Source organism: Ornithorhynchus anatinus, chromosome 9 (genome assembly GCF_004115215.2).
Source record: "Ornithorhynchus anatinus isolate Pmale09 chromosome 9, mOrnAna1.pri.v4, whole genome shotgun sequence".
Classification (NCBI taxonomy): Eukaryota; Metazoa; Chordata; class Mammalia; order Monotremata; family Ornithorhynchidae; genus Ornithorhynchus; species Ornithorhynchus anatinus.
This window is the reverse complement of record NC_041736.1, coordinates 7952090-7963000: the sequence shown is the minus strand read 5'-3', so window position 1 is coordinate 7963000 and position 10911 is coordinate 7952090. Positions and strand designations below refer to the sequence as shown.

Genomic DNA, 10911 nt, shown 5'->3' with positions numbered 1-10911 from the left:
ATTCACCTTGCATATGCTATTACTTAGGATTTCTGGCAATTTCTAATAATAATAATTATGGTATTTGTTAAGCGCTTACTATGTGCAGAGCACTGTTCTAAGCGCTGGGGTAGATACGAGGTAATCAGATTGTCCCACGTGGGGCTCACATTTTTTAATCCCCATTTTTACAGATGAGGTAACTGAGGCGCAGAGAAGTAAAGTGACTTGCCCAAAGTCACAGAGCAGATAAGTGGTGGCGTCGGGATTAGAACCCATGACCTCTGACTCCCAAGCCCGGGCTCTTTCCACTAGGCCTCACTGCTTCTCTATCTAGATTACACTCGATCCTTCAACTCCTTCCCTCTCACTCATTTCTCAGGTTTGATTTGAGAGCTAAAGATCACAGGAGAACTTATAAATGGTTTTCATCTGTTGAAAAATATTGCTTGAGGAAACTACTCGAAGCTCGTCATTCATGCATTGGATAGATTTTTCTTTTAAATAATAAGGCCAGAGGCAGTACTGATTTTAAACAATGAGGTGCGGAGATGAGCTAAATCTCTAATCAATAAATCAATGGTATTTATTGAGCTGTTACTACATACAGAGCACTGATGACTTAGGATATTGTAATGGGGTTGCTTCTCACTCTCATTGCTGCTGCTTTCCTTCTTGCCCCTCAGAGAAGAATCAATTTATCCTTCACATTTAGAGTCACTCGTAAAGAAGAGAAAACACTGTTTCATGAGGCTGAGCTTTGAACAATGACAGCTTTGAAGATCCATGTAGGATCTCACCCAGGCAAGGGCTAAATAAATAGAGAATTAAATAAAGTCCGAAAAGTAACTTTCAGGAAAGTGGAAAACTCCTTTGATATTGTTTCTGTAAGGCTTTCAAAGACCTTAAAAAGTCCGCAGATGGAATACTTGGATTTGTGATCATTTAGCCAAAATTTCTCTCTTTTGCTCTCTTTCGATTGCCCACGTGGCTGTCGGGGAAATGGGATGAGGGCGAGAACACAGGGTTCTCTGTACATGGTCTTGTCTTATGCTGTCGAGTCGTCTCCGACCCATAGCGACACTATGGACACATCTCTCCCAGCCTCCCCCCACCTCCATATGCAATGGATCCGGTAGTGTATCCACAGATTTTTCTTGGTAAAAATCTGGTAGTGGTTGACCACTGCCTCCTTCCACGCAGTAAAATTGGATTCTCCCATGCCCCTGCTGCCCAGCACAGTCGAGTTTTGACTTGTTGCAGATTGCCGTCCACTCTCTAGCCACTGGCCAAGCTAGGAATGGAATGTGCATGCCTCTGCTTGACTCTCCCTCCCGTAGTTGAGACTGGCAGAGTACTGGAAACTCTCGAGGTGCGACCCTGAGAGGGACTGCACGTGGTAACCTCTGAATAAATATTCTTTTTTTAGGAGAGGATGGCTCGGGGTTCCCACAGTCCAAATGAGTTCTTGGGCCCAGGTCTGCCAAATTCAGTTCCTCTGTGCCATCAGCACCTGCCAGACTTCAGCTGTGGCTTTTCTGCTTTTAGAGAAGAGAGCATATCAATCAATGGTTTTCGGTGAGTGTTTGCTGTGTACAGAGCACTGTTTTAGGGGCGTATAGCCTTCCCCTCTAGACCGTAAGCACACTGTAGGCAGGGAACGTCTCTACCAACTCTGTTGTATTGTACTCTCCAAGAGCTTAGTACAGTGATCTGCACACAGTAAAGCACTCAGGTACCTTGAAATAGAGACACAATTCCTGCTCTCATGCCTCCAAACTCCTCCCCAAAACTCACCCTCTCAAATGTAGCATCCATGAGAGCAGGGATAATGTCTACTTATTATGCTGTCTTCCTTCAAGCGCCTAGGACAGTGCCCTGCATTTGAAGGCACTGAATTACTATTGATAGATATGGAGATAATACGTCTGTTTTGAGAAGATTGTGCTCATCCATTTCAAACTTGTGTTTTTTCTGTTTGTTTTTTTTGTAATGGTATTCGTTAAGTGCTTACTGTGTACCAGGTAATGTACTACATTTTGGGGTAGGTACAAGCTAATCAGGTTGGACACAGTCCATGTCCCACATGGGGCTTACAGTCTGAATCCCCATTTTACAGATGAGGTGACTGAAGCACAGAGAAGCGAAGGGACCGGCCCAAGGTCACACAACAGGTACGTGGTAGAACCACAGTTAGAGCCCCAGATCCTTCTGACTGCCAGGCCGCTGCTTTTTCCACTAGGCAAAACTGCTTCTCGTAGTTTGTCACCACTGTACATAAAGAAAAATCTTGGGCCTGAGCCAGGAAACTAGTTTGCTGAATGTACACTTCAAACCCTAAACACTTAAGCAGCAGAAGATCAAATAATCCCCTCTCTCCAAATTACAGACCATCCGTTACTAGTACCTATAATCAAGGTATCCAGATGGAGTGACCTGCAAATATTTGGGTACGATTCTTCCTTCTCTAGAGCAGTGTGATTATTTGCCTCTCTTAAAGGATCTTATTTCAGTTTTCAGGCCGCTGGTGGGTGAGGGGATATTTCCTGGATTTATTCAAACCAGTGAGATTCTGTATATGTGCAAGTGGTTTGTGTTCTTCACAGAAGTGGTGCTGAATCATTATTCTCTTAAGATGCTTATGTGCCCTTAGCTATCTCCCTGCTTGCCTGAGTTTTCAATGTGGAAAATATAGATTGCATAAGTATCATTGAATGAATTTTGGGTGTGGATTTTAATACCCTTCGCCTCAGAATATCGAAATCATTTGCCAACCCTTGACGCAATTTCTTCCTGGGGAAGAAACCACTCTTCGGCAGAGGTGGTAATGCTCATGGTATTTTTACCAAGAAAACTCTTTGACTACACAACCAGAACGTTTGCAGATGGATGTGGGGCGTTCTGGGAGAGATGGGTCCATGGCGTCGCTTTGGATCAGAGGCGACTCGGCTTCATAAGACCAAAAAAAAAAAAAAAAAAGTGCTTCGAACAGAACTCTGCACACAGTAAACACTAAGTGCTCAATAAATACCACTGATTGATTGATTGGAGTCATCCTCATTTTCCAAGCTGCAGCACAGTAGGATTGTGTGGCGTGGCCTTGGTCTCAGAGTGAGTCAGTGATGCAGTTAGAAATAATTCGCGGACTTCAGAGTCTGTCTCTTTTTAGCTTGAATCGTAGAGTCTACACTTCCTTTCTGAATAGGAAATCTTGAATGGTATGTTTTTTTTACAGACACCAGATGCAGTAGAGAATTGAATTATCTGGTAGCTCAGACCGAAAAATCATTTATACTCTAGTACTTAAGAACGTTCTGTTTTGCAGTGAACCACAAGGTAAGGATATTTTTCCTGCCCTCAAGAGGTGAACAGTAGAATCAGGTGAGGCAGGGTGATGTAAATTATTTACAAATAAAGGGAGCAAGGGGAAGAACGGGTTATGAGTAGGAGCTAGCTGGTAACATATAGATGTTTTGTGTGTGTGTGTGTGTATGCAGCGTGGCACAGTGGAAAGAGCCCGGGCTTGGGAGTCATAGGTCATGGGTTCGAATCCCTACTCTGCCCCTTGTCAGCTGTGTGACTGTGGGCAAGTCACTTCACTTCTCTGTGCCTCAGTTCCCTCATCTATAAAATGGGGGTGAAGACTGTGAGCCTCAAGCGGGACAACCTCATTCCCCTGTATCTACCCCAGAGCTTAGAACAGTGTTCTACCCGTAGTAAGCGCTTAACAAATACCAACATTATTATAATTATATATGTATATAATATGTGTATATATATATATTATATAGAATGATGGTATTTGTTAAGCACATACTAAGTCCAGGCACTGTACTAAATTCTGGGGTGGGCACAAGCAAATCAAATTGGACACAGTCCCTGTTCTGTGTGGGGCTCACAGTTTCACTCCCCATTTTACAGATGAGGGAGCTGAGGCACAGAGAAATGAATAGACTTGCCCAAGGTCACACAGCAGACAAGTGGTGGAGCTGGGATTAGAACCCATGACATTCTGACTCCCAGGCCCATGCTCTAGCCACCACGCTATGCTGCTTCTCTACACGCACGCACACACTATCACATAGATGCATAATTGTTGAGGGTCAGTATATGTAAGTGTTTGGGTGACTGTTGAGTTGATGCAGCTCATTGTTGGGAAGTAATTGCAGAACACTTCCTGAGGAGAGTGAGATTTTAGAAGCTCTTTGATGATGGAGAGAACTGTGACCCCGGCAGATTTTTTGCACCGGGAATTTCCAGATAGCAGGAACAGCGTAGGCAAGCGATCGGGTGCAGGGCAGTCGAGAGTCAAGTATGGTTGGAAGGAGCGAAGAGTTTGAGATGAGGATGAGTATGCAATGAGACAATTTAGTATTTATTGAGAGACAATGAGGCATGTAGTATTTATTGAATCCCTCCTGGGTGCAGAGCACTGTGGTGTTCGGGAGAGAGTATCCTAGTGTTAAAAGACTTGAACCCTACCGAGGTACCCCGTTGAAAAAGAGCCTCAAAGTCAATAATCAGTCAGATTTTTTGAGCCCCAACCGTGTGCAGAGCACTGTATTGAGCGCTTGGGAGAGTGGAGTATAACAGAGTTGGTAGATACGATAGCTGGCCACAACGAGCTTATAGTCGAGAAGGTTGTAAATACGCTCTTCGCTGTTAAACAAAAATCGGATCTCTGGATCTATGCTAACCTGATTGGCTAATGGGAGTCACGGGCTGGCTCATTCAGCGAGGGCTCAGTACTGTGCTGAACTCGATCAATAGTACGATAGAGTTAGTAGACATGACCTCCCATGTGAACTTATATCATTTTACAATCTGCTCTGTTTCCCAGTATTTTCCCACCCACATTTGCCTCCAAAATAAAGACCCCTAACCTCTGCCTTTATCATAAATCCTTTCGTCTTGTTGACTGTTCTTTCAAAGGTCACAGATGATTCTGATGATTCTGGGAGTTGAACAAATTACTATCTTTGGGTGTGACATTTGGGCATCTGGATGCATTTTTATATAGATCAATTATGCACCGATGACTTCTGTGGCTTTGAAGGAAAATCCGGAATGGATGTTATTCCATTTTTAAAAAAATGATTGTTGTTTCTGTGAACCTTTGGGATAGGATATTGATACAAGGACCTGATAGCTAATCATTCTATGTGGCCTTTTAGCTTTTGAATAATGGCCGAGAGCAGACGTTTGAATTAATAAAATGGAAACTTTAACAAATTATCATTCTCGAAGATTTCACTGTCTGCTCTCCGCGTGGCCAGGAAGAAAAGGCTGCAGAAAGCAGATGTGGAAGGACAGATTTGTGATTGACATCATTGCTAATCTTAAACCAAAGCACTCGTACTTTGGTTTACAGCCGAGTTAGACGAAAGGTCATGTTGGATGAGGATTAGCTTGGGAGGAAGCCACAGATCATGAATGATATTCTTCTATACAAGGAAATGTAAATCACAGAACGGTTATCAAGAGTGAACATCAGTGTTTGCCGCAGCGGTCTATTAACTGATGTTATGGAAATGAGAGTTTCCCTGCAAAAATAATCTGTAAAGGGATGAATTGGCCTGCCGTTTGGAGGTTGTCTAGCTTCGTGATGAATTTTGATCAAACCAAAGGGGAAAAAAAAAATAATTGCCGCAGATGAGCCCACTGCCACATTTCACTTAATCGTATTTGTTTATGCAGATGCTCTCATTGCGTGTGACTGTTTTCTTTGTCAAAAAATCTGCTAGCAAATGTCTGCATCTGCATTCCTTTAAAGAGAAGATGAGGCATCCATTGAATCTAAGTTGCTATAGAATAAAATTCTGATAATTCTCTCAAGAATATAAATTATTCTCTGGAAGAGCTGGAGATTTGGGAAACTCCCAGAAGCCACTAATTTACTCCATTTTGTATCTTCTCGGGACCTTAACTTTTGTTCTAATTAAGGGTAATCATCCCAAGTGTTTGCCTTCTTGGTGTGGCTCGGTGGCAAGAGCCCGGGCTGGGGAGTCAGAGGTCATGGGTTCGAATCCTGCCTCTGCCACCTGGCAGCTTTGTGACTGTGGGCAAGTCACTGCACTTCTCTGGGCCTCAGTTACCTCATCTGTAAAATGGGGATGAACACTGTGAGCCTCAAGTGGGACAACCTGATGACCCTGTATCTATCCCAGCTCTTAGAACAGTGCTTGGCACAGAGTAAGCGCTTAACAAATACCAACATTATTATTATTATTGATTAGGGTTTAAGAATAGTAATGGGACACTGGCTTTCGAAAACATGAGAGACCTCATCCTGGGTCAGACACCAAAAAATGTTTGGATCAATAAATCAGTAGTATTTGAGTTCCTAATATGTGCAGAGCACTATACTAAGCTCTTTGGAGAGGACAGTATAATTAGTAGATGTGGCCCTTACCCTCAGGGAGCTTAAATTCTAGAAGGAAAAAGAGGCACTAAAATAATTTACAGATGGTTGAAAGGAGGAGAAGAGGATAAGTGTATATGAGTTCATGTTTAAATCGAAGGGTAGATAATCGGGGGTATTTATCGAGCACTATACAATAGAGTTAATAGACATGCTCCTCCCCCACAAGGAGCTTACACTCTAGATGGGGAGGTGACATTAGAATAAATTATGGATATTTATGTAATCGTGATGAGGTGAATACCAAGTGCTTAAAGGGTACGGCTTAGGCAACACGGAAGGGAGAGGGAAGAGGGTAAATGAGGATTTAGTCGGGGAAGCCCCCTTTGAAGAGAGCTCTGAAGGCTGGGAGAGTGGTGGTCTGTTGTATATTGAAGGAGAGGGAGTTCCAGGCAAGAGGGAGGATATGCCATGGGGCTGGCAGTGAGATAAACGACATGGAGGTGCAGTGTGGCAGCCCTGGCTTGGCGTAGTGATTAGAGCACGGGTTTGCGAGTAAGGAGGACCTGGGTTCTAATCCTGGCTCTCTTACTTGTTTGCCGTGTGACCTTGGGTAAGTAACTTCAGTTATCTCTCTGTAAAATGGGGATTGAGACTACAAGCCCCATGTGGGACAGGGATTGTGTCCAACCCGATTTGCCTGTATAAACCCCAACGCTTAGACCAGTACCTGGCGCGCAGCCAGAGCTTAAGAAATACCACAAACCAACAAACTACGGTGAGTAGGTTAGTGCTCGAGGGGCAAAGCGTGGAGGTTGGGTTGCAGTAGAAAATCAGCATGGTAAAGTAAGAGTGGGAGAGCTGACGGATCAAGTACCTTAGAGTTGTAAATGCTATGGAAAGTTGTGAACCTAAACACGCCTTGGTGGTGCAGAAATGCCGAAGTGGCTGATGGAAGAATATAACTTGAGGGAATATAACCCTGGAGGAGTAATGTCTTCCTCGTCCTCCATCCTCATGTCTAGAGGTAAACTATCTACTACTCTGATGATAATGATAAACTCTAACTATGTGCCAGGCACTGTACTAAGCACTAGGGTGAATACAGGCAAATTGAGTTGGATACAGTCCCTGCCCACGTCGGTCTTAGTACCCATTTTACAGATGAGGTAAATGAGGCAGAGAAAATGAAGCGAGATACCCAAGGTCACACAGCAGACAAGTGACAGAGCCGGGATTAGGACCCATGAGCTTTTGACTCCCATGCCCGTGTTCCATCCACTTTGCGATGCTGCTTCTCTATGCTGCTACTCTATTTTCTCTCTAGCAACTTTTCATGCATCTCTTCCATGCATTTCTCTAAACCGATCTTGTGCCCGTTGACCTACGTGCAGGTGATTGTTTTATGTGTATTTTTTAATTTCTTTTCAGCTATTTGACGGGTCGGTAGGCCAGTGGGATCTGCCAAGAGCTAGCGTGCTAAATTGTATTTTAAATGGTATACCATCAGAATATTCGTGGCAGAACAAAAAAAAAATAGTGAATCTTTCCTATCACATGAATGCACTTCCTGAGACCAAAGATTCAGGTTCTGATCCACCTCGGGTAGTAGGCTGATACTTGGATTTCCTAGTTAAGTTGTAACTTCATCAGTTGGAGTTGATCACTGACTATTACAAGAGCTTTAAAACAGACCCTGAAATCAGGAGGAAAATAAGAAAGGAACAAAGAGCTGAATCAGATGTGGGAGATGACATTCAATCTGTAGAAAATGTGATGGTGCTGATAAAAGGCAAAGTATATTTAAAACAGTTAATGTTTTGCCAAGAGTAAATAGGGCTTAGCCTGGGTCATATTTATTAAAAGGATTAGGATCATTGCCATCTAAAATGCAGTTTTATCTAGGAGGCCATTAGCGTCATTAAGGAGGTATTTCTACATATAATGAAAACAGTGATGGCCTCGTATAATAAAAGCTGGAAAAACATCTCGATATATTTCACATAATGATGGTGCAGACAGGAAGCGACTGCAGAGATTTTTGTCACGTGCACTAATAATTGTGGTATTTAAGCTCTTACTGTGTGCTAAGCCCTCGGGTGGATTCAGACACCTGTCCCTCGAGGGGCTCAGTCTCAACCCCCATTTTACAGGTGAAGTAACTGAGGTACAGAGAAGTTAAGTGGCTTGCCCAACGTCACATAACAACCAAGTGGCAGAGCCGTATCTAGAAACTAGGTCTTTCTGACTCTCAGGCCCGGGCCCTGTCCAACAGGCCATGTTGCTTTCCTTTTTGGTAAATTACAAATGTATATTTTCCACGGCTTCCACCTCTGTGATTTTGTAAGCTTCAACCTTGTTCCCTCTCAGCCGCCACCTTCTCAGACGAGAGAGTCCAAGACCTTTTATTCTGGCCTCATTTGGAGGCCTCTCGATCCCACGTGTCGCAGTGGTCCTTCTGTGTACTTTTGCTAATTTTATCATTGTCCTTTCTAGGATGCAGTAACCTGAAGAGCATGATCTTACGGAGGTAGACTCTTTGGGCTTTTATATTGTGGCAGAATCATAACTCGTGTTTTATTTTCAGAATGAAGTTTTGAAACTTGGAAACTTATTGCTGGGAATGCTTTTAATGAATATGGAGAAACTGTTTCAGTGTTGCCATTTGCCAGGTGGTAACCAACAATGTAGCTGGTTTTGTTCAACAGCTTATTACTTTATAACCAAACTTAGCAGTGGAGTGCTTTAAATATTGACTCTTTTTGTTTCTCAGTCTCCCTATAATTATCTTTTTTCATTACATTTTTGTGCCTCCTGTAATTAAAACCTGGTAGGAATTTATGCTGTCAAAAAAATGCGATAACTTTAATAGAATAGAAGCTCTGTCCAGCCCCCTCATTTTTTCAAAAAAGGACTCATTTGGAAGTCTTCTACTTGTGATTCTTTGCTAATTAGGCTAGAATTAATTGTAAAAAAAAAATTGTCAGATCTTGTTCACATAATGTATTTTCATTTATTCATAGCCAAGTATTTCAGGACATGCTAACACCACCTAATTCTCCTATAACAGAGGGGGCATTTGTACAAAGCCTCACATTAAGGAAACCAGAGTCTCAGAAGTTACCATGTCCAGTCATATGCCTGCATACAAACCATTTCTTCTAGCGAAGTAGAATATTGTATCCAAACAGGGTTGTGTTGTCAAAAGAATTTTCCCTAATTCTTTATCAACGTTCTAGCCAAAGTATGCCATGAAATAATGTGTTAGGGAAGAATGTAGCGAACCGTCTTCATTTTACTGCTCTTCTGGTGCTGATTAAATGCTGACAGTGCATTCGCATTACTCATTGTCTACATGCATTACCTTTACAAAGTACGGAGGAGGAAATAGGAGAATATCATTTGAAATCCAAGAGATATCACTATATTCTTAATCCTAGTTGATGGTTGTGTTTGGAATGGGTTTATCTTGCCATTAAGAATTATGTGAACCAACCCACTTATGACTCTTTGTGCAAGAGCTCAAGTGTGTTGGATCAGCTTTGTCTCACCAATAATGAATCTCAAAAAACACAAATGGGAAAGTTAATATGGATAAAAACAGATCGATGTCAGAAATTCAGATTTAATTTAAATAGGTAACATCTTTCTGAAAGAGATGCCAGTGGTGAACATAGGTCATTAGATTTTGTAGTTGAATTCCATATTTTAAACTTTCACCATAATTCAGGGTTATATATGAGCTCAGTGCAAGTAGAACTCAAGTGGATTAATGGCAGCTGTACTTAATTTGCATGTGGCCTGAAGATCCCAAATAATAATGTTGGTATTTGTTAAGCGCTTACTATGTGCAGAGCACTGTTCTAAGCGCTGGGGGAGATAAACAGGGTAATCAGGTTGTCCCACGTGAGGTTCACAGTCTTCATCCCCATTTTGCAAATGAGGTAACTGAGGCACAGAGAAGTGAAGTGACTTGCCCAAAGTCACACAGCTGGCAAGCGGCGGAGCCGGGATTTGAACCCATGAGCTCTGACTCCTAAGCCCGTGCTCTTTCCACTGAGCCACGTGAAGAATGTAACAGATGATTAGAGCAGATCACTTTCTTACTATCTAGGCTAATTAAAAAGGAAATAATAGCAATCTTATCCCTAAACTGGTTTTGTCAGCACAGATGCAGGTCTTGGCTGCTGAGTCTAAGAATCCTCAATTCTTCTTCTCCCCCATTTAAAGAGCCTCACAAACACTCACATTGTGCCTGAAAGTCAGGTACGATTCTGTTAAACTGCATTGTCCTGGTCCAAGTATTTTCTAGCCATGATTCTCACCATCCACTTTAACTGTATTTGACTCTATTTATGGAGAAGCACCGAGAACTACACCCTCACAGGAACATAAAATGCACATCCGGTCCTCGAGCAGCTCAACAATTAGACCCTAACCCTAAATCCCTCGACGGTTTGCCTGGGTGAATTACGGCACTGAGATCTGGCTGGAAGTAGGGTGTCTATCCCATTTCAGGCAGGACCTAGGGGTGAGAATTTACTCCCTTTCTCATCTTGGCATCCTTATCT

General features: G+C 42.6%; 1 non-coding gene across 1 annotated transcript; it reads right to left on the bottom strand.

The window, feature by feature from the left end:
- Positions 1-1231: 1231 nt before the first annotated feature.
- On the bottom strand, positions 1232-1369 carry LOC114814389. The gene has a single exon (XR_003762187.1). It is a non-coding gene; the product is annotated as a small nucleolar RNA SNORA7 (small nucleolar RNA).
- Positions 1370-10911: the final 9542 nt, after the last annotated feature.